The sequence below is a fragment of the Ovis canadensis genome, chromosome 17, assembly GCF_042477335.2.
Source record: "Ovis canadensis isolate MfBH-ARS-UI-01 breed Bighorn chromosome 17, ARS-UI_OviCan_v2, whole genome shotgun sequence".
Lineage (NCBI taxonomy): Eukaryota > Metazoa > Chordata > Mammalia > Artiodactyla > Bovidae > Ovis > Ovis canadensis.
The window spans coordinates 73,989,304-74,012,071 of record NC_091261.1 but is presented as its reverse complement, the minus strand read 5'-3'; the positions used below and the strand labels follow the sequence as shown (position 1 = coordinate 74,012,071).

Genomic DNA, 22,768 nt, shown 5'->3' with positions numbered 1-22,768 from the left:
TTTCCCCCATCACCTCCCAGCAGGCTCTCCCCACCCACAAAACCATTTGGTCAAACACCTTGGAACCCAACATATGACGGCAAAGCAGTGGATTCTGGCTGAAGGCTGCAGGGTGTGAAGACACCTGCCTAATACCCAACCCTCCCTCTTTGCCTCCCAGCAGCCCCAGGGGGGAGACCCCCAGAGACCCTCAAGAAAGCCATGGTGCAAAACTCTTCCCTGGGGGTCAGACCTAGGTTTGAGTTCCTGCTCACCCACCGGCTCGCTGTGTGACCTGGAGCCAGTGCCGCCTCTTCTCTGGACCTCACTCTTTCCATCTGCAACATGGGAGGGCTGAACTCAGTGGCTTTCAAACCTTTCATCATTGGAACTCTGAAGAGCGTTGTGGGTTTGGTTTTGTTTTTTTGTTTCCAAATTAAATCATACACTGAGCTCCAAGAGGAAAAAGAGATGAAATTGAACGTTCTCTGGTTGAAATTGGTGACCCCAGAGCTCTAACTTTTTCAGCTCCCTCTGCCCACCCCCACCACTTACTAGTGGTCCCTCAGGACCACTTTCTAAAACCCTAAGGTTCCTAGAAAGATTTTGAAGACATAGGAATAGATATTTTTTCAATCATTCTATTATGAAACATTTCAAACCTACAGCAAAGTTGAAGGACATTTACAGTAGACACTCAAATATCCACCGTGTAGATTTTACCATTCGTGTTTTACGGTAGTTCCCTTATCAAATAAGGGCAACCTCACAGCTCAGCAAGATGCCATGACTCAGAGAGGACTGTGCTGGCTGAAGGGGTGGTTCCGAGTCCTTCCCAGGCCTCACAAGCTCCCAATGGCTGCTGTAACAAATAGACCCCAGCATCTTAGTGGCATACCTCAACAGAGGTTCATTTCTCACCTAACAGTTCAGAGCCTGTGTTGTTGGTCAACAGGTGGGCAGCTTTCCTTCACAAGTGATTTAGGGATCCAGGTGCCTTTGGCCCTGCCCTGACCCAGAAGGGTTGATTGTCTGCCTTAGGGCAGAAGAGAAAGCTTAGAGGAAAAGGCACATTCACATCTCATGTCATGCGTGCTCACATTTCATTGGCAGAAGCTACTGATTCAGTCACGCCTAGAAGAGTCATCCCAGCTACATGTGCTCACTGGGCTCTGTTTCCCAGCGTCATTTCACCCAGGGAAAGGGTTGTGAATTTCAGCAATGGGGTAGCTCTCTTCACCATATACTGGGTGGCTGGAAGTGCCCCTCACTGTCCCCTCAGCCATCCTAAATCATCCTAGCCATCCCGTCTCCAGCTACCCCATGTGAGGCCAGCTCTCCAGGGGAGTTTAACCGTGCTCAGCAAACATGTATTGAGTTTCTATTGTATACCTGCGCTCTAGTAAAGTGACTTGCCTAAGGTCACACAGCTAGTGGTAGAACTGGGATTTGAACCCAAATATCAAGCTGGTTTTAGAAAAGGCAGAGGAACCAGAGATCAAATTGCCAACATCCCCTGGATCATGGAAAAAGCAAGACAGCTCCAGAAAAACATCTATTTCTGCTTGATTGACTATGCCAAAGCTTTTGACTGTGTGGATGGACCACAATAAACTGTAGAAAATTCTGAGAGAGAGGGGAATACCAGACCACCTGACCTGCCTCTTGAGAAATCTGTATGCAGGTCCGGAAGCAACAGTTAGAACTGGACATGGAACAACAGACTGGTTCCAAATAGGAAAAGGAGTATGTCAAGGCTGTATATTGTCACCCTGCTTATTGAACTTCTATGCAGAGTACATCATGAGAAATGCTGGACTGGAAGAAATACAAGCTGGAATCAAGATTGCCGGGAGAAATATCAGTAACCTCAGATATGCAGATGACACCACCCTTATGGCAGAAAGTGAAGAAGAACTAAAGAGCGTCTTGATGAAAGTGAAAGAGGAGAGTGAAAAAGTTGGCTTAAAGCTCAACATTCAGAAAACGAAGATCATGGCATCTGGTCCCATCACTTCATGGCGAATAGATGGGGAAACAGTGGAAACAGTGGCTGACTATTTTTCTGGGCTCCAAAATCACTGCAGTTGGTGATTGCAGTCATGAAATTAAAAGACACTTGCTCCTTGGAAGGAAAGTTATGACCAACCTAGAGAGCATATTAAAAAGCAGAGACATTACTTTGCCCACTAAGGTCTGTCTAGTCAAGGCTATGGTTTTTCCAGAAGTCATGTATAGATGTGAGAGTTGGACTATAAAGAAGGCTGAGCACCGAAGAATTGATGCTTTTGAACTGTGGTGTTGGAGAAGACTCTTGCGAGTCCCTTGGACTGCAAGGAGATCCAACCAGTCCATCCAAAAGGAGATCTGTCCTGGGTGTTCATTGGCGGGACTGATGTTGAAGCTGAAACTCCAATACTTTGGCCATCTGATGAGAAGAGCTGACTAATTTGAAAAGACCCTGATGCTGGGAAAGATTGGGGACAGGAGGAGAAGGGGATGACAGAGGATGAGATGGTTGGATGGCATCACTGACTCGATGGACATGGGTTTGGGTAGACTCCTGGAGTTAGTGATGGACTGGGAGGCCTGGTGTGCTGTGGTTCACAGGGTCACAAAGACTCAGACACGACTGAGCAACTGAACTGAACTGATCACCATTCTAGTTCCCTGCCTTTTCCTGCTCCATCAAGGTATATCCCGAAATCTGTGGTAGATGACCCTTTTAAAAAAATTTATTTTTTTGTGATACCCTGAAGCATATGGGATCTTAGTTCCCAGACCAGGGACTGAATCCACACCTACTGCATTGGAAAGCAGAGTGTTAACCACTGGACCACCAGGGACGTCCATGGAATCTGTGATAGAAGAGGAACACAGAGCATTAGCTTCCTGACGCAGGCCCTGAGTTAGGGGCTCCACACGTGTCCCCTGATTTCTTCTCTACACCCGTGAAGTTGGTGCTGTCATCCTTGTCATTTTAGAAAGCAGAAAACCGAGGTTCAGAGAGGCCAGGTGACTTACCAAGGCTGCACAGCCAGTTTAATCTCATATCCTGGTCTCTTTGACTCCATTAGGTCACGTCTTGATGTATGGGTGCTTTTGATGGCTAAGCGTAGAGGCAGTGGGATTGTTCCTTGTCACAAGGACGGCTTAAAAGGCCAAGGAATACCTTCTCCTTTAAAGATGGCATGAACATATTTTAAAGAGCGGAATGGCGTCACTGAGCAATAATGGTTTATAAACTGGCTGCAGAAAGCAGATCCCCTCCCCGCTGGATCCCAGCCAGAAAGAGCCTCGGGGCGAGGGCGGGGGCACCTTCCTGGAGCCTTCTGGGTCTAAGCCAGGGGCTGGAGCTGTGGGAAGGAGCCCAGGGCGACAGGGGCAGGAAGCAGGGACCCAGCCTATCGACGACCAGGGCCCAATCAATGCTATCTCCCCAGGCCATGCCTGGCCAGACATTGATTTCTGCTGCTGCTGTTAACTCCCTGTTTATGTAACGCCTGAACTTTGCACAACTGAACCGTTTCATGTGCAGAAGAGGGCCTGTTGCCATGAAAACCAGGCTGCACATGACAGCCGGGATGCGGCGGTATCCCTGTTTTATTGGCCTGCGCTGAATGTATTTTAACCTTGATAAGTCAATAACTTTTTGTACAAAAGGAAATCTGCCAGGCAGGCTGGGGAGGGCCTGCTGGCCTTTCCAGGCCAGAGGGGAGGTGAGGCAGACTGGGTTTAATCCCCTGGAATCACCCTGCTGCTCAGAGAACCAGGCCCAGCTGGCCAGAGAGGAGAGATGCTTTGTGGAGTGGGGGGAGTTGCTCGTGGAGGGGGGTGTCACTGGGACCACCCCCAGTTCTATTTACTGTTTCCGGTTTGTTAGGGCCTAAAGCAAAGTTATGCGACTTCCCTGGTGGTCCAGGGGCTAAGAATCCGCCTTCCAATGCAGGGGAAGTGGGTTTGATCCTTGGTGGGGGGACTAAGATCCCACAGGCGGTAGGGCAACTGAGTCTGTGAGTCACAACTAGAAAGAAGCCTTCAGGTCTCAACAGAAGATCCTGAGTGCTGCGGCTAAGACTTGGTGCGGCCAAAAAAAAATTTTTTTTTAAGCTAAGTCAGAAATCCTCTATGCAAAGAGACCTGCTGCTGCTGCTGCTGCTGCTAAGTTGCTTCAGTCCTGTCCGACTCTGTGCAACCCCATAGACGGCAGCCCACCAGGCTCCGCCGTGCCTGGGATTCTCCAGGCAAGGACACTGGAGTGGGTTGCCATTTCCTTCTCCAGTGCATGAAAGTGAAAAGTGAAAGTGAAGATGCTCAGTCGTATCTGACTCTTAGTGACCCCATGGACTGCAGCCTACCAGGCTCCTCCATCCATGGGATTTCCAGGCAAGAGTACTGGAGTGGGGTGCCATTGCCTTCTCCGGCAAAGAGACCTACCAGGGATCAAAGCCTAGTTCCATTCACTAAAGAGCTCTGTGCCACCTTGAGCAAGGCCAGTTGACGCAGTCCAGTGGGTCCTCTCTGCGGCCTGTTGCAAGGATTATAGATCCTGTGTGAGAAGCACCTGGGGAACTGCCTGGTCCATAGCAAGGCCTCACTAGATGGATGTAACCCTTATTGTCATTGCTGTATTTTACAGTAACAGTAGTTGATTATGCCTATAAAGAGCACATTAGGCTTTTGGAAATATTATACTGTACCAATTTTCTCATTATAATCCTTGAGCTAGGCGAGACTAAAGTAGATAGGGGCATCCCAAGTGACTCTGTAGTAAGGAATCCGTCTGCCAGTGCAGGAGACGTAGGAGACACGGGTTTGATCCCGGGGTAAGGAAGATCCCCTGGAGAAGGGAATGGCAACCCACGCCAGTATTCTGGCCTGGAGAATCCCATGAACAGAGGAGCCTAGCGGGCTACAGGCCATGGGGTTGCAAAGAGTGGGACACGACTGAGCACGCAGCAAGGTAGAGAGTCCCAGTTTTCAAATGAGGAAACTGAAGCCCTGGGAAGTTGGCTGCCTTATCTAGGGGCTCACATGATAAGGTGGCAGTGCTGGTTGAAGGAACGAAGCCTCCTGACTGCCAGTCCAGGGCTCTTTCAAACTCCATGCAGGGGAACAGCCAACCCCGACTCTGGTAGACGTCACTAATCAATGGTATCACAGTAGCCTTGCCCTTCTCATCTGGAGTGAGGCCTCAGAATCCTCCTCAACACAAAGATGAGACTCATTTGGAACTCTATTCTCCCCAAACAAGTTCAAGTCCCACCTATGGCCCAAATTTACTGTACGACTTTGGGTGAGGGCCTTCCCTGGGGCCCCCTGATCCCCAGTAGTGAAACAAAGGATGGGGGGCATTTTATGGTTCCTGGATTCTCCTAGGGGGTTTCCTGAGTGGAAGGGACCCCCACCACCTCCTATTTCCTATCCCAACCATCCAGGCCCCTAGAACCCTCTCCAGCTCTATCTACAAATATTGACAGAGGATCTGGTATGTGTCGGTGATTACTCAAGATGCTGGGGACACAGCAATGAAGATGATGACAGAGTCCCACCCCTCCCAAAGCTGACAGTCTAGCCAGGGACACAGGAAATAAACAAGTCAACCCACAGAGCTCAGAGAGTGCTGTGGTAAGTATGGGGTCCATCCATCTAGTGAGGCCTTGCTATGGACCAATAGTGGTAAGAATAGGGAAGGGAAAAAGCAAAAGGGAGGTGCTCTGGGGAGAACTTCAGATGGGGTAGTCAGGGAGGGCTTCTCTGAGGAGGTGACATTTAAGCTGAGACCTAAAGTATGATAATGAGCCAGCCGGGTAAAAAGCAGAAGGAAGAGTGGTCTGGGAACAGATCAGAGCGTGAACAGCTTGTACAAAGGCAAACAGCTTGGCACCTTCAAGCAACCAAGAGGAGTCAAAAGTGGCTAGTGGGGTGTGAGGGTGGGGTGTGGTCAGGGATCTTGGCGAGCCAGTCCTGGAGGTTTCTTGGGCCTCCTCAGTCCCCCTCTGCTGGCCCCCTTTGCCCCATCCCCCTTGAGGCCTGGCCCAGAGACAGGTTCAGGTACAGGGGGCAGGACTGAGTGAGTAACAAGGTTACACGTGCTTCTTCTTTCTCCTTTTCTCCAGAAGGAGCATAAAGAGCTCTTTCTTTTCTGCTTATTAATAGCTCTGATTAAATTATCTCTGAAAAACCTACGTGGCGTGCACCAATGGGGGCTCGACTCCCTCCAGGCTCTGGCCTAGATTACGGCAATGAGGGCAGGTGAGGCCACTGGGGGCTGGGGCGGCAGGCTGGGCCGGGCTGCTCCCCCTACCAGGATAAAGGCTCAGTCTCGGCCTCCTCGCCTCCCTCCCCTGCCCCAGCTCAGCCTCTGCGAGCCACCTCCACTCTGAGGACATTCACTTGGGACCCTGGACTTCGCAGTGTCCGTTCCCTTGGCCAAGAGAACCTGTCCCACACCTGTGCCCTTGATGACCCCTGCTCAGTTTTCCCAGGACACCTGATCAGCCTTTTCACCATCACTAGCCCATCAGCTGGGTCAGGGGCCTGCTCTGTGTTTTTCCTTCTGTGTGACCCTGGGTGATAACTGCTAGTCACCTTGTCTGCCCCCTCAGGGAACCTGAGTTTCTCAAGGCCAGGGGCTGAGTCTGGGTTACTGCTGCATTCCCAGGGCCTCGCTCATGGCAGGTCCTTAGGCAATAATGAATGAATGGATGAGCAGAGTTAAAGCGGGGGGGTGCGGGGCGGGGGGATAATCAGGCCTCAGTGAGCATGGCATGATGAACCTTATCTGTATGGGAGGGTGGGCGCAAGGGTTCCAGGCTCCAGGTCCCTTGAGCAGTACCAAGGTGGCAATTAACCCCACTTCAGAGATGGGAAAGTAAAGGCACAGAGCAGGTGAGTCACAAGGCTGGTAACCTGAACAGTTAGAATTCAAACCCAGTCTGACCACCCTTCTTCTTCCTCTCCCTGTTCCTCCTCTATAAGAAAGCAAAACACAAACCTGGGCTACATCTATATCCATCCATTGATTCAGAGATGAGTTTAACCTATATGGACTGCCAACTGTATGCCAGGTCCATGCTGGAGATAAAGCAGTTTGAATGCAGTCCTGGCCCTCACAGAGCCTCAGGTTGGTGGGGAAGACTGACGCATAAGTGGGTCTTTATGACACGGACTGAGTGCATCTATGAAGGGGGAAATGCTCCAGCCTGGATGGCAGTAGTCAGGGAAGGCTTCCTGGAGGAGGTGGTCAGCCACCTAGGCAGGAGGATGTTTTAGATGGAGGGGACAGCCTGGGCAAAGGCCTGGAGGCCAGAGACACAGCTGGGTGGATGTGCAGGTATTTTAGCAAGGCTGCGGTGTAGGGGGCAGACAGTACAGTGAGGAACGAGGTGCTCTCTTGTGTCCTTTCCCCTTTGAGGCCTCTTGGACCCCTGGCTGGAGCCAGCGCAATGTTCAGGGGCTGACTCTCCTGGTGATTCTATGGACCGTGGCAAATCCATCTTGACGCTGGCTCCATTCACATAATGTGGAGTTATTGAACACAACCAAGAGGAAGGAATGGCTGGGTCAGGACTGAGAGTTGGGAGGCTAGGGGGCAGTGGTACGAGGGTCTGACCTCAGGGAGGTGGGCTGTGGGGAGTGGTGTGGGACGGTGCCACTCAGCCTGTATATGGGGTATAAGTGAGCATCTCTGGGGACATCCAGCTGCCTGGAGGGATAGAGGGATGCCTGAAAGATGAGAGCCCTATTATAGCTCCAGAGGCCTGAAGTCACACCATTTAGCACATCATGGACTCATAGACCTTCAGAGGTGCAGAGGCCTTTTGAGATCATCCAATCTCCTGGCTGCACTGTAGAGTCACGTGGGGGTCTTTGGAAACTACTTTGGAAATGGGTGCCAGCTCCAGAGTCTGACTGGCAGGACTGAGCCCCACCTTCCATTTTACAGCAGAGGAAACTGAGCTCCAGAGAGGAGAAGAAACTTGCCCTCAAGGTCACACCCAGTCAGTCAGTGGCTGGGACAGAGCATAATAAATCAAGGTCAGGGGCTCTGCTGTTTGGGATCCTGATCTGTCATCTCCTGACCTTGTGCAAGCCACGTGGCCGTCCTTGGCCATAAGATGTGGATACTAACAGAATAGATCTTACAGGGTTGCAGTGAGTATAAAAGGACATAGAAATATGTGATATAAATAGCCCTGAGCACGCGCTTTGGCACATAGTAGGTATTAAGTCATGGTAACTTCCCATAGAAAAAAATCCCAAACTTTGCAAAGGCAGTGGTGTGGTCCCCCGCCCTCTTCTCCCTTTCTTGCCCTCTCTTCTCTGAGTTTTGTCACTGTCCTTTGCCCTGCACCTGACCTGGGTCCACCAAGCATTCTCCCCACCTTTCCACATCCAGTCCACCCAGCAGGTCTCCTGGGCAACCCACCCTGACGTCATTGGCAGCTCTGGCAGCTGGCCCAGGAGCTGAAGCAGCTGGTGGCCAGATCATGTTTCCAGGTGAACCCCCTCCCCCACTCCAGCTCCCCACCCCCCACCCCGGGGGATGTGGGTGGGACAGCGGGGGAGAAATAGAGCAGGGCTCGGAGTCTAGGAGCTGCTGGCATGCATGGCGGGAGGCCTGAAACAGGGCCAGCATCTGTCCTAGATAAGGCGGCGGGTGGCCTACTTGAGCCAGTGCTGGAGCTCCCCGGTGGGCACCTCTCCCAGGCTCTGGGCAGGTGTGGATTGGCTCCTAGAAGTAGGCTAGGGCCCGGCTATAATCAGCTGATCCCATCAGGTACATTTGCCAAGGTATCTGAGCCCTGTGCACCTGAATGACCACAGCTGGCATTTTTGAGCACTTAATGAATGTGTTTCGAGCCCCTTCCAGGCAATAACTCACTCTGCTCTCACACCAGCCTGTAAGGTCCTTGTGATGCACAGACAAGAAACTGAGGCACAGAACGAGGAAGATAAATTCCCAAGTCCATAGGCCAGAGCTAGAATCCCATCCAGGTGTTGTGGGACTGGGGGTGTGTGGGGTGGGAAGGTCACACAGACACAGCCTGAGTGTGGTGGGAGGAGTTCTGGCTGCTGCTTTGCATTTTTTTAGGGATCCTGAGAAGTTTCCTGGAAAGCAGGCTCCTCAACTTGCTGTGTGATGGACATATGACAACTGAGGGAAATGTCCCTCCCAGGGCTCAATTTCTCCAGCTGTAAAATGGGACTGCTAAATGGGCCAACCTGCAGGCAGGCTATCAGGCAGAAGCAATGAGAGCTTATTAAACTGCTTCGAAAGTAAAAGGCAAGGTGTGTAGTTTGATGGAATCAAAATTTGGACCTCAGGTGATACTGTGCCTGTTTCCCCATCCGTCCATTAAGTGGCAGGGAGGGGGTGCCAGTGCCTACTCCCCGCGTGCCTGGTGAGGATCTCCTGCGGTGAAACTTACAATAAGCTCAGCGCCGGGCCTGGTTATGGAGTTAGTGCTCCACACCTCTCAACTGGAATGCCAAAAGTCTGCCACTGCCAACAGCAAGAGCTGGGGCGAAAACACTCTGGAGTGTTACTTCACGTCTCTTGGCCTCAATTTCCTCTGTAAGTTGGGAGTATAGTGGTAGTGCCTGCTATATCAGTTTCTTCATTTCTAAAATGGGGGTGATAATACCTATCTAATAGGGTTGTGGGTGAGGATTCCGTACAGTACTTGGTTACATACATGTTAGCTTCTTTTTTATGTTTTTTTTTTTAAACAAGTTCTTCACTGGGGTGTCCCCCCAAATAAGTGAAACAATGGACACAACGCACCTAGCTTGTGCTACCGAACAGTGAAGTCGCTCAGTCGTGTCCAACTCTTTGCGACCCCGTGGACTGTAGCCCACTAGGCTCCTCCGTCTATGGGATTCTCCAGGCAAGAATACTGGAGTGGGTTGCCATTTCCTTCTCCAGGGGATCTTCCCGACCCAGGGATCGAACCCAGGTCTCCCGAATTGCAGACGCTTCAACCTCTGAGCCACCAGGGAAGCCCAGGTGCTACCGAATAGGTGCTCAATAAAATGATACTGATTTTTCCATCCTTCCTGTTTCCCGACAAAGGGACTACAAGTACCAGCATGCCCTACCCCCCCCCAGTCGGGGCCCTTACGACTGGCGCCGGCGCGCTGCAGGCCGGGAGTTGTAGTCCTCACGAGTCAGGCCCCGCCTCGCCCCTGCTTGGGGGAGGAGGTTGGAGAGCCGCCCTGCCGGCCTTTGAATTTTGCCGCGAAAAGCGCGCGTGGCGGCCCCCGGCCCCGCCCCCCGCAGGACGCGGCGCCGCGTCACCCTGGTAACCGCCTCTCGGCTGCCACTGATTGGACCAGGCTCCAGGGGGCGGGAGGGGGGCGAGACGCGGCGGCGGCTGCCGGCGCTAGCGCCTGTCAGTCGGGCCGGAGCGGAGCAGCGAGCAGGATAGCCGAGCCGGTGGCTCCGCTAAGAGGCTGCGCGCGGCACCCGGGGGAGGCGAAGAGCAGGGCACGCCGCTTGTGGGGCGCGGCGCGCGGCACCCGGGCCCGAGGCGAGGCGAGGCGCCGGCGCGCGCCAGGCGGCTTAAGGCTGAGGCCCCGGGAGCTCCCGCGCGCCGCCGGGGGCCATGGGCGCGTGAGAGCCCGGCGCGCGCCGGTTCTGCTGCAGCTCCAGAGCTCGAACGCCCAGTGCACCATTCTCCGGGCCGTCCCCACATCCGCCCAGCGCCACCTGGACTGGTTATTTCTCGGCGCCGAGGCCCCCGGGGCTGCACCCGAGCCTCCACCGCCCGCTGCAGCCGCCGCGGCTGCTGCTGCTCTCCGGCTTCCCCTCCCCCAACACCCGGGGCTCCGAGCAGGAGGAGGAGGGGCCGGTGCGTTCTCGCCACCGCTCTTTGCAACCTGCGGGGGCCGGTGCATGCCCGGCGAGAAGCCGGGCCGCTGCAGGTGCGTGCAGCCTCGGAGGAGACGATCCCCCCACCCTCGGGCAAACCAGAGAGCTGCAAGCCACGGGCAGGCGGTCGAGCGAGAGGAAGCAACAAAGACAAGCTGCAGCTGGGGCCGGCTAGAGGGGCCGCGGCCGCCGGGCTCCTGGCGCGGGCGGAGAGGGCGCCCCGGGGAGCTGCAGCCCTGAGCAGGACCCCGAGGGGAGGCGCAGCGCCGCCCGCCGGACGCGGTGAGCACAGGCCCCGGCGAGGATGAGCCGCCTGAGCGCCGGAGCGGCCCGGTTGCCGGGCGGGCACGACCCCCGCTGAGCCGAAAGAACCCCCACCCCGGACTTCGGACGGCGCTGGCCGGAGCCTGGATCGACCTCACCGACAGCGTCCCTTCCCACCTGGAGAGAGGCATCGGCCCCCAAGGGGGGCTTCCTCAGGCAGCCTCTGCCACCTCTGCATGGCTGCAACCCAGCGAGCGGAGAGTCGTCCCCGCTGAGACCTGGTGCCCTTCGACGGCCTGGCTGATTCGGTGAGTTCCGCGGGGCAGGCTTCTAGGGTGAAGCTGGGGACACTCTCGGGTGTCGGGGCAGCCGGATTGGAAATAAAGAGCCCCTGGGCTGTGGGGGATCCTGAAGCATCCTTGTCTGCCCCTTCCCCTCCCCCCGCCCCCTCCGCACACAACTTGTCTAGACCGGCCTGCCTGCCAGAGTGGACATCGGGGGCCGATTGTGAGGACTCCAGCAGGGCCCTGGGTGGGGCTCTTGCCGGAGAGGAAAGGTCACCCCATCCCTAAAGCCAACAAAGGTAGCAGCTCAGTCGTCTGAAAATTCCCCAGGAACTCCCGCGTCTTGGAGGGGTTAGGGCCGGCACTGGACATCTTGGGCTTCTCCCAAGTAGCCTCTGGAATCTTTCTTCAAGGGCCATCAGCCCAGAAGGGGACATGGAGTCCCAACCATGCCTGTGGACGTGTTGGCGATTGTGCCTTCTGAGGCTAGACTGTAGCAGGGTTCACCTGGCCGCCTGAATTCCTACAAAGAACTCGCGGGGACGATCCGTTCCCCAATGGGGTCGCCTGTGACGTCACTGCCATACCTCTGACGTCACTGGGTTGCCGTGGCAACGCGACTTGTCTTGACCCAAGGCCGGAGGGGGCGGGGTTGTGGTAACTTGGGGCGAGGCTGGATGCCTTTGGGTCCTGGAGGGGATGAAAACAGACTTCTCCCAACCGCAACTGCAGTCCTCTGACCTAAATCCCCAGCACCCTGATGGGGTGGGGGAGGGAGGCAGTGCCAGCTGTCTGTCCCTATTAATGCCCCCCCCCTTCCGCCAAAGACAGGTGTTTAGCTTTGCCGGTATACCCTGTCAGTGCCCCGGGGCACAGGACTCCCAAGCTGAGCAACTTTCTGCTTTCAAAAGGGATGCTTCAAAAGAGGAAAGCTTCCTGACACCAGGCTGAAGTTCCCAGGGTCCCCAGAGAGATGTGGGCTCCCAGCCTAAATCAGACTGCTTCTGCCTAGAGAAACGGGTGGCCCCCCAACCTCCCAGCCAGGGAAGGAACAGAGGAGTTGCTGCTTGCTGCCCCTCCGGTCCAGAGGTTACCCCTGCTGCTCAACCCCAAGATGACAGGACCTTGGTTGAGCCTGAACTCCTGACTGCCCCACTCTCCTGTTGGAGTTTAAGATGATTTGACAAGCACAGTGTGGTGCTCATTAAGTTGAATGGAGGGTAAGTAAGGCCCATCGGTGCCAAGGTCTGGATAAGCGTGCCCCTGCCAGGGGCCAGCTTGGACGGGGGGTCAGGCAGCAGCCTTCTCTTCCCTGCCACACCCCAGCCCTGGCCCTGTTCCTTGTGAAGGCCCAGAGCAGCATTTTGCTGCCGACTCTGATTCCCCTTCTAAGTTGCCTTCCAGCAATTGCTGCTGGTGTCAGATGTGGGTGAAACTGCTGTGATCACATTTCTAGGAGAAGGTTAGAGAACTGTGTCATTGTTTCAGGGGCGTTGAGTGGGGTGACAGCAGAGGGGGAGTGTGTGAGGTCATTATGAGAAGCCAGGCCCCTGTCTCTACGCAGCGAGCGCCCCCCCACCCCCAACTGTGTTCTGCTGCCAGGCTCTCTAGCTAGATTAACAAGTCGATAAATATCCGTGGATCTGCTTGGCCGGGGGTGGGGGGGGGGGCGCGGGGGGCTGCTTGGCAGGGAGATATTTTCAGCTGAAACGGTGTCGTTAAACACACAGGCTTCCAAGGACAGAGCAACGGCAGATGGGGGTAGAAGTGGGAGAGGTGGGCAGAAGGGCTGTTTGTGCCGCCTCTCGAAGCTTCCCAGTTTAGAAACAAACTCGGCGTGTGCGCCAGAGACCCACAAACACCAGCAGTTGGAGGTCTTCCGTGGAGTATTTACACTTCCACAGCCAAGGCGGAGGGAGCGGCTGTCAGAATTGGGCAATTCCTTCTGTTCCCTTCCCTGGGCTTGGCAACAACACCAGGCGACAAGCAGGAGGGAATGCCAGCTTACCCGGCGTCTCTCCCTGTGCCAGGCATCTTACGGGATCTCAGTGACTCCTTACAGTAGCTCATGCCGTGCCATTTTACAGATGAGGAAACTGAGGCTCAAACAGAGGTGCTCAGCCAGGCAGCCACAGAGCTTTGGCTGTGAACTGCCTTGACTCCTGAGTCCCCAGGTCTTCCCACCCCACCCCACTGCCGCCGCCCCCCCTGCCCCCCCCCCACCCTGTTCCATAGGTAGAGGGAAGCACCACCACTTGTTAGCCAAGGTCCCCCTATGAGTCAGGGGCCATCGCTATGGAGGGAGTCTGGCCTCGCCTGTGTCTTCCCGCACTGAGACCCGGGGGCCCCCTTGGCTGGCCCGCAGCTGGTGGTGAAGATGGGATCCTGGTGCAGCAGTGACAGCTTTGGCCCCCCGCTCAGCCTGCGAGTCAGGAAGGCCCCTACACAGAGGTGCCATGGGACTCTCAGGGCAGAGACCGGCCAGGCAGGGGAGTGGGCCACGTAGCAGTCCTGAGTGCTGGGGTATGCTGGATGAGGGGACGAGGTGGCCCTGGGGTTAGGGGTGGGGGGTTGTCCCGGAGACTTAAGTGATAGGAGAGATTTAAGCAGGGCAGAGAATCCAGTGTGGGCTCCTCTGACTCGGACAGTGACCCTGGACATCCCTTCCAGTCCCGTGCAGGGAGGGGCAGAAACCTCTGAGCAGTCTCCTCTCTCAAGGTTAGCGTCCTACCTTCCACCACCAACCCCCCCAGCCCCGCAGTAATCCTTATCACAGGCCTTAATTCCATATAAGCTCACCCACCTCCTATCCCTTCTGAGCTTCACAGTTGTGGACCAGGGCTGGACTAGTCTGGGTTTCTTAACACCCAGGGGCTCATGATTAAGAGCCCGCTTGTTGGCTGTGTGACCTTGGTGAGTAGCTTTGCCTCTCTGAGCCCCAGTCTCCTCGTCGGTAAGGAGGATAGCATCTGTGTTAAAGGATTCACTGAGGGCTGAGGACGGGATGGCGTATCACAAGCCTTCCATAAATACACATGCTCTTGGCCAGTGGTAGCCTTATCCGCAGAACCCGGGCCTTGAACGGCTCTTCCGGTCCCTTTTGGAGCCAAAGATCAAAGACCCGAGGGCACGTCAGGGACCCTCATCGTTCTAGCCTGTGCTGGGTCTCCCACTCGCCTTCCCAGGGCACCCCACGTGGTGAGCACACATGGCTCGAATCAGAGTCCCAGGGGGGCCTGGGGCCTGACCGGGGGTCCCCTTCCCCAATCTCCCTTCTGCCCCCTCCTTCCTCCAGCCCCTCGCCAACCGGGAGGAAGCGAGCAGAGCAGCTCATATTCATGAACCGTAATTCAATCAGGCGGAGATTCCTCTGGGCTCGGGGCGGGGGTGAGAACCGGGAGGCGCGCACAAAAGGGCCGCTTTATTACCTCCCGCGGGCCCGGAATTGCTGCTCTCCCCCAGCAGCGGCCGGAGCCGCCTTTATTGTGTTAACCCATTTGCGTGTCAAGAGCTATTGTGCGCTTTCTCTCCCGGTGCGGGGCGGGCTGTGCGCCGGCCGGTCACCTCCGTGGGCGCCGCCCACCGCCCTGATTGGTTGCTAAGTGATTTGCATCCAAGGTAATCACTTTTATCTCAGAAGGATGTCGACTATAATTATAAGCTACTGACATCTTTTGAAATCTGCCTAATGACTATTTTAGTCTTGCACGGGCTTGGGGGTTGGAGGGCGGAGGGAGTGGGTTGGGGGAGAGGAGGCTGGAAGCCCGATGGATTCCTCCCACCTGGACCGTTTGGTTCTTTAGTTGAGAAATATCTGAGTGTCTACTGCGTGCCTGGAACAAAAGGCGGGTTGTGGATATTGAGGAGTTGGGGGCACATTCCTGGGGATGGAGTTAGTACCATTTCAGAGATGGAAAAAATAGAGGCCCTGGGGACTAACCACGGGCCCAGAATTATACATCCAGTAAGTGGTCAGGACCTAAGTCTGTCTGACCCTAAATTCATGTGCTGGCCACTGAAGTGGGGTGTAGACAGCCATAATAATAGTAATCATTCCTGTCTGGTACCTCCCAGGGTTTATGTCATAACCCTAAGACATGCAGGTGCTGTTACTACCCGCATTTTACCCAGGAGAAAACAGGGGCACAGAGAGGTTACATTACTGCCCAAGGTCACACAGCCAGGGAGGGGCAGAAGCAGAAAGTCAGTTAGCATGACGGCCAGAAGCAGGGGTGCAGCGTGGGGAGAATGGGCAAGCGCGGGTTCCTGCTCCCCTCTCCCCTACCCCTCTGTGGTTCCATTCAGTAAACAATGGGCATCAGCCTGGGTTGAGGGTACTCTGCCTGTCACTGTCTGAGCGGCAAAGCTCTAAGGAATCAGATGGCCCACAGCCTCCATGGGGCATAAGATGAGTCTGCAACTGACTTGAATTCTGCACAGAGCCAGAGTAGGGCTGGAGGAGGGACACTGAGCAGGTGGGAAACTGAAGCTGGTCGTGGAGGGCTTTCTGATAGAGGGGGCCTTTGCTCTGGGCCTGGAGGACTGGCGGGATCTCCCCATTGGGGAGCGAATGGGGATGTCACTGGGAGGGAGTTGGAGAATGCAGGGGCATGACCAGAAGGGCAGGGAGAGCTTATAGGAGGGTGGAGGTTAAAAGGAGTTGGCTGCAGGAGTGTGCAGGGCCTTGAGTGCTGAGCTAAGTACCTGGTTTGTCCAGAGGAGCAGCCAGAAGCCAGTGAAGGTGCCTGGTGGGGAGGGGTGCAGTGTGATCTGGGCGCCCTTAGGCCAGTCTGCCAAACTCATTGGGCTTCGCAGGCCAAGATGAACCCTGGCTCCATTTTCATTGGCTCTGTGTCCTCAGACAAGTCACCTTACCTCTCTGGGCCTCACTTGCCTCATCAAGGGCGTAATAGCAATTTTTTCACCGGCTTGTGGGTGGGATGAGGTTGAGTGTGTGGAAAGCTTGGGGGAAGCTCAGACTGAGCCTTTCAGAGCTAGGTGGGCTCAGGCCCAGGCCCCAGGCAGTCCTCCTGGCCCCACAACAAACCAGCATCCCGGCCACAGCAGCTGTTTGGGGCCCTGGGAGCCCCCGTCATTGTGCTGAGGGCACTGGGGACGAAGGCCCCAGGGGTCGGGGATGAGGCCAGGGCTGACTGTGAACAGGCTTCTGCGGATGGGGACTTAATGACTCAGGATTTAATGACCTAGAGTCTGTGGGGCGGGGCCTCCCTTGGAGGAGGAGGAGGGAGGTCCAGCCACCAGCTGTCAGCTCCAGGATTCGCTGCCAAGGCAGGGGCAGCTGCCCCGCAGAGTCCAGTCCTGAGCTTGGCACGGGGAGAAGCTGAGGTGGCAGGGCCTCCTGGCCTGCAGTCCCCAGGCCTGAACTGGCGGCTCGGCTTTCCGCGTCAGCTCCCACATGACCTCAGTCTCCTCATCTGGCAGGTGGGCCAGAGGTCCACTTCGGAGGGCAGCTGTGCGGCTTGGCAGGAACCGACAGCAAGTAGGCAGTAAACAGGAACTGCTGTTTTGGCTTTTTATTCATCCGTTCATTCAGGGAGATTCACTGCTCTGTGCTAGGCTCCCTGCCAGGAGCTGGGGATGCACAGATGAACAAGCCTAGTTGCCTTGAAAGGTGGTGAGGTCTCAGACACACACCATCCCAGTATGGTGGGTGGATCTCCATAATACAGGAATTCACAGGGTGCAGGCACCGTGCCAGGAGCGACAACAGAGAACAAGGCAGCTAGAGCCCCTGGCCTCTGGGGCCCTCAGCCTTCCAAAGCCCAGTAGGAAATGAGAGCTGGAAATGACTACTTCCAGCTGGAGTAGCCAGGGAGGCTCCCTGGAGGAGGAGGCACTCTCTGTTGCTAGCTTCAGGGACTTCTGTCTAAACATTTCACTGTTTGTGGGGATCATAGGACCCTGCTAGCCATCTGTTTGCCAGACAGAGCTTTCCGCTTTAGCATTTCAATCCTCTCGTGGTTCCGGGAAGGGTGTTTTGGTCCCAGGTGTGTAGGTGAATGCGCTGAGGCTCAGCAAGATGAAGCAACAGCCTAGGGCCACGTGGCAGGTCAATAGACTCCCCTTCGTTATCCACACAAGCTTCGTTATTTGTATTGAGTCTGTTCTTGAGGGGGACTGCTCTGGATCTTCCTTGCTGTGTGCAGGCTTTCTCTAGTTGCGGCAAGCAGGGACTGCTCTTCGTTGTGGCGTGCAGGCTTTTCGCTGCGGTGGTTTCTCTTGTTGTGGAGCATGGGCTCTGCAGTGTGTGGGCTTCAGTAGTTGTGGCTTCTGGGCTGAGTTGCCTTGTGGCATGTGAAATCTTCCCGGACCAGGGATCGAACCTGTGTCCCCTGCATAGACAGCTGGATTCTTATCCACTGGACCACAAGGAAGTCAGGTCGGCACAAGCTTTTACTTGTCCTCTGCCTGTGAGGGCCTTGGGCTGAGTGGGACTGTCACGAGAAGGATCCTTGGGCAGAAACTGAGGAAACCCAGTTCCGGGCCAGCTGTTGCTTTTATGAGCTCACGACCTTGAGCAAGTGACCTTCCAGCCCGGCCTCAGCTGTGTCCTCTGTAAAATGTCAAGGATGGCAGATCCGTGGCAGGTCTGGCTTGCCTTGGACTGCTGTGCCCTTGGCAGACATCGCCAATCAATTGCTGCCCTCTTTCCCCCCACTGAGTTCTTCCCCTGACCTTGGGTTCTTGCCAAGGCTCAGGGCAGGCTGCACCAGTCAATCAGCAGGGGCCTACGAGCTGAATGAAGCCCGCTTGCCTGCCTGGCCTCCGTGAGCCTGAGGGATCCCTTCCACCCGTCTCTGCAGGGTTTAGAGGACCAGGGTATCAGAACGAGGGATTTCTGGGGATTCCCGAGGATGTGGGTGGCTCTGCAACCATGAGGACCGTGCAGGTGTGAGTCTGTCTCTCCAGCTCCCAGAGAGACCCTCGTCCCTGTCTGCACATCCCAGCACACGCTCAGCGTGGAGTGTTCGAGCAGATTCAGGATGCTTTCAGTCTGGATAATAATAATGGCATTTATTGAGCTCTTCCCGAGAGTCAGGTCCTTCCTGGGCATCCTCTCATTCATCATTCCTCAGAGGCACCCGCAGCGTGCCTCTCAGCACTCTTAGGAAGAAATCTTAACCCATTTTAGACATGCGGAAACCGAGACAAGGAGCCGATAAGCAGAGTAGGATTACGCACCTGCTGAATGGCTGAGCTGGCATCATCCTGATCCTGTGGAAGTCCACAGCCCGGTACAGACCAGGCAGCCTTCCTGGAGGAGGTGTCGTGAAAGGCCAGAGCCTTAAAGGTCAGTGGACTTCTGACCGGCAGAGGTGGGCCTTCTGGGCAAGGGAAAGGGTCTTTTCGGGTGGAGAGAATAGCATGAGAAGCAGCTCAGAGGCTACAGGCAGGAGTGTTTAGGTTGCGGGACTAGGGTATGGCTGGAGGTGGCTGGAATGTCAGTGGGGAGGGGGCCATGGTGACCTTGGCATTGAGACTTGGCCCTCCCATAGTTGAGAATGATGGCAACTCTGAGCAGAGGAAATGACCCAGTCCTAAGTGTATTTATTTAGCACCTCACCTCCTGGGTGAGGTCAGCTAGTGCTTGGGGCTACCTCTGGTCAGCTGAAAACTTTAGCCGAGAACCTTGCCTGGCACATAGTAGGGAGGCATCCAAGAAATGTGTGCTGAATGAATCAATGAATGAAAATGCTTGCCGGATGGAAACACTCCTAGCTAACTTCCCAGCTGCTAGGGGGAGAGAGGCCGAGTCCCCCTCTCCAGGAAAAGCTGAACATCAGGCCTGGGGGCAGGAACCGGGGGAGTGAGCCGGGCAGGTACCTGGGGTAGGGGCTTCCCGCCCTCCCCGACCCTGATCCCTGTCCCCAGAGCCCTCTTAGACCTTCTCGCCTGGCTGTCCACTCTCTTCACCGCCAGGCGGTCCGCTGTCTTCACCGCCAGGCATGGCAGGCAGCCTGGACCCAGCGCTTATGGGGGGATAAAAGATGAAGGTTCGTGACCATTTTTTAACTCAATAAAGGGAGAGACAAGCTGCAGGCTGCAGGCCGGAGATATAATTAGTTCGCAGCAGTGGCGCTTTCTTGATTTAGCTTCTAAGAGAACAAGACAAGGATGTTATACCCAATTAGCAGTAACATCCAGTCGGAGCCTCAATAGGTGAGATAACAAGCTATTTTTATGACTTTTCTTTTCCAGCTTGGAGGGGGTGGGGAGGGGGTGGAAAGAGGGTATTGGGGCCTTACTTCTTTTCATCAGGGAACAATTATGAGTGAATGCAGGATTTCCCTAAGCCAAATGATGCATTTGTTAACCCAAATAAGCAGGCATGCCGGTGCGGCAGCTGGGACAGCAGGCTGGCATTTGCAGGCCGGGACTGGTGGGAGGGGTGCAGGCCCCTCACCCCCCTTGGCAGAGGCTTCACATGCAGTGAGCCCCTAGGTGTGTCAAGGGGGAGCCCAGGCCCTGGAGATGTTCTGAGTGGCTGCCTTGATTTTCCTGCCTGCTTCAAAGAGGCGCAAGGAGGCGGCACCAGGTCCCCTGGGGGTGAGGATGGAGCCGGGTCTGGCCCTTGGCAGCTCTTCCTGGCACCACTCGAGACCCTCTCTGCCAACTGGGCCAGAGGTCCTGGCTCCTCAGCCTTGAACCTGGCATTGCACTCCTCCCGCTAGACCTCCGTTACGGCTTGCACTGCCCGACCACCCTCCCACCTGTCCTGGGTTCCAGCCCCAGTGTCTGGCAGGGTCTTGAGGGATAATTACCTGCACTGTCTCCATCCTCATTACCCCCGCAGCCGGGGCACCCAGCACTGGCCAAGTCTCTGCTGGGCAGGGAGGCCCTGCCAAGCCCCACCCTGGCTTCCTGGCCACACTCCGGCTCCTGGCGAGGGCTGGGGGATGCCCAGAGAGGGAGCTGGCATGGCCGTCTCAACAGCCCATCAGCTCGGGCCCCAAGCCCAGAGCAGGTTCCTGGGCCTCCCTCCACGCTGTCTTGCAGGATGCGGCCCCACCCCTGCCCCAAGTCCCATCTCCCTGTCGTGTGGAGCCCTGCGCTCGTGGCTCACATGACTGACAAATCCAGCCATGCAAAGTGGGAGTTTAATTGCAAACAGTTTTTATGGATCATGGGCCCATCTGTGCCACCATATGCAAAAGGAGAGAAAAAAAAATTCCCCGTAAAAAAAAAAAAGTGTTTCTCCCTGTCCCATCCCCCAAACAGACTCCCAAAGAAACAGTCGCCAGGGTTTTTCTGGCTGGAGGCAGGCATGGAGCTGGGACCCACCGTGGGGGCTTCCTTCACTGTGGGCCTGGCAAAGTCAGGGGGTGGGGTGGGGCAGGGGTGAGCTGAGCCCTGGGGCCTGACTGCTAAGAGGAGGCTGCAGTGTGGGGGGTCCTCAGTAAACTGCCAGAAGTTCCTGAACCCGTCGGGTTTTCTCTGGGCACTGGGCTTTTGCATGTGCCATGGAGCTGTCCAAGTATCTACTGTTCTTTTTCCAGCCACCCCGAGGATGCTACTTGCCGAGCAGGACTTAGCACAGAGTGGGCCAGGCGTAGTGTCGATATAAATGTGGGCCTGAGTGGGGTTCATGGATGAGGCACCTCCTCTTCCTTTTCTTGCCCAGGAGATACAGCCGCAGGAATTCATTTCCCCCAGGTCGCCTCAAAGACTTCCCCTCTTCCCAGTGGTCCTGGTTTCCTGGCCTCTTGCCCTGGTACCCAGCCTGGCTGGGCAGATGAGGCCTCTCCAGGGGATCAGTAGACCTCAGGAAGGGCTGAGTGGGCTTGGTCGTCTGAGGGCATTCGCCTCTGGGGCAGCCTGCCAGTGTCCTGTTGCTGCACCACCTCATCCCACCTGGGGGACATCAGATTGTTTCTTCCTCTCTGTGCCTCAGTTTTTCCATCTGTAAAATGGGGGTAAGAAATGGATGCGATACTGCGTATAAAAAGCCTTTATATCTGTCATATCTCTTGACTCAGGGAGGGTCTTTGTTCACTGATGTATTCTCAAGTTCCTAAGCAGGACACTCGACATTTAGCCAGTGAGTGAATGAGTCAGTGAATAAATAAACGCATGTGTGAGCAAGATATTTGGAAGACTCTCTGGGGGAGGGAATGAAACACAGGCTCCCGGCCTGCCAGAAACTTAGGGTTTTTACACCCTTTTTATTGGCGTCTAGAAACCGCTCTGCAAACTGTGGGGGTGATGAGCTCCATTCTACTGATGGGGAAAACTGAGGCTCAGAGAGAGCCAGGGACTCTCCCAAGGTCATGCAGCTGAAAAGAGGCCTGGGGGGTTCCAGAACCTCATCTGGCCATGGCTCTGACTCTCACATTGTGGGTGAGGACGGTTAAGCCCAGGGTGGGCAAGGAGTTCAGCCAAGGTCCCACAGCAAACAGCAGGCAGTGTTTGTGGGGTCCTTCCTAGTCCCTTGTAAGCTGAGGCAACTCAGCCTCAGAGCTAGGGGAGCTCTCGTGCTCCTCCCTCCTCCCCTGCCCGCCCCCATCACCCGGGTCTGCCCCAGGGTCCCTGTGCGTGTGGGTTTCCCCATCACCTTCATAAACTGGCAGCTCCAAGCCTCATGCTTGGGCGCTGATGCCCAAGGCCCCATGCTTGGTGCAGCCCTCCTGCAACAGGTGGTGGGGAAAGTGGGACCTCCTGGGCAAGCATGGACCAGCCAGGCCCCTGGCAGGAGCCCAGGCCAGACACCAGGCAGCCCAGTCCCCGCCCAGCAGTGATCACCAGCTCCCGCTGTAATCATTAAAACTATTAGAAGGAAACGTTCGCTTGAAGCAAATGTCAGGCGCCGAGTTGTGCTTTGTAAACGCTCACAATTAATGCCAATCAGGCCCGGAAAAAAGCCGGCCCGGAATCCTGTCTGTTTCGTCTCATTTGTCAGCTGGTGCCGCTCCGTGTTGCACATTTTCATACAATTGCTATAAACATAAAAGGGAAACTCCACAGTGTTCCCGGCGCCCGGATGGTGCGCGCCGGCTTAATTACTCGGGACTCTGCTGTTCACTTGGCTGCCCCACGCTGGTGGGGGAGGAGGGGGAACTTCGTGCGGTAGGGTGAGGGCTCCTGGGGGTCAGCCAAGGAGATGGGTCGGGCTCCAGGCCCGGGTTTCCGGCCCTGCCCTCCACAGGCGGAGAATGACTGCGAAGCAAGAAGAAGAAGAGGAAAATAGCCTGCTAAAATAGATGTGCAAGGTCCTCAAGGAGAAAAGAGGGGCTCAGTGCTCACCCAACTTTAGCTGGGAGCCCCAGTTCTACCTCCTAGGATGATGCGTCAGGTATAAGGTTCATTGCCCACCCGCAGCATGCCAGGCCCTGAGCCACTTGCCAAC

The 22,768-nt window shown here is 55.6% G+C and overlaps 1 protein-coding gene across 2 annotated transcripts in view; it reads left to right on the top strand.

The window, feature by feature from the left end:
* The first annotated feature begins 10,574 nt into the window (after nt 1-10,574).
* Nucleotides 10,575-22,768, top strand: part of FAM222A (family with sequence similarity 222 member A) — a 60,694-nt gene continuing 48,500 nt past the window's right edge. Inside the window, exon 1 of one of the 2 annotated variants that reach the window (XM_069558241.1) lies at nt 10,575-11,427. The gene's annotated coding sequence lies outside the window, so the exon portion shown is untranslated. The remainder of the gene's footprint in view (nt 11,428-22,768) is intronic. The other variant, XM_069558242.1, reaches the window with a different exon arrangement.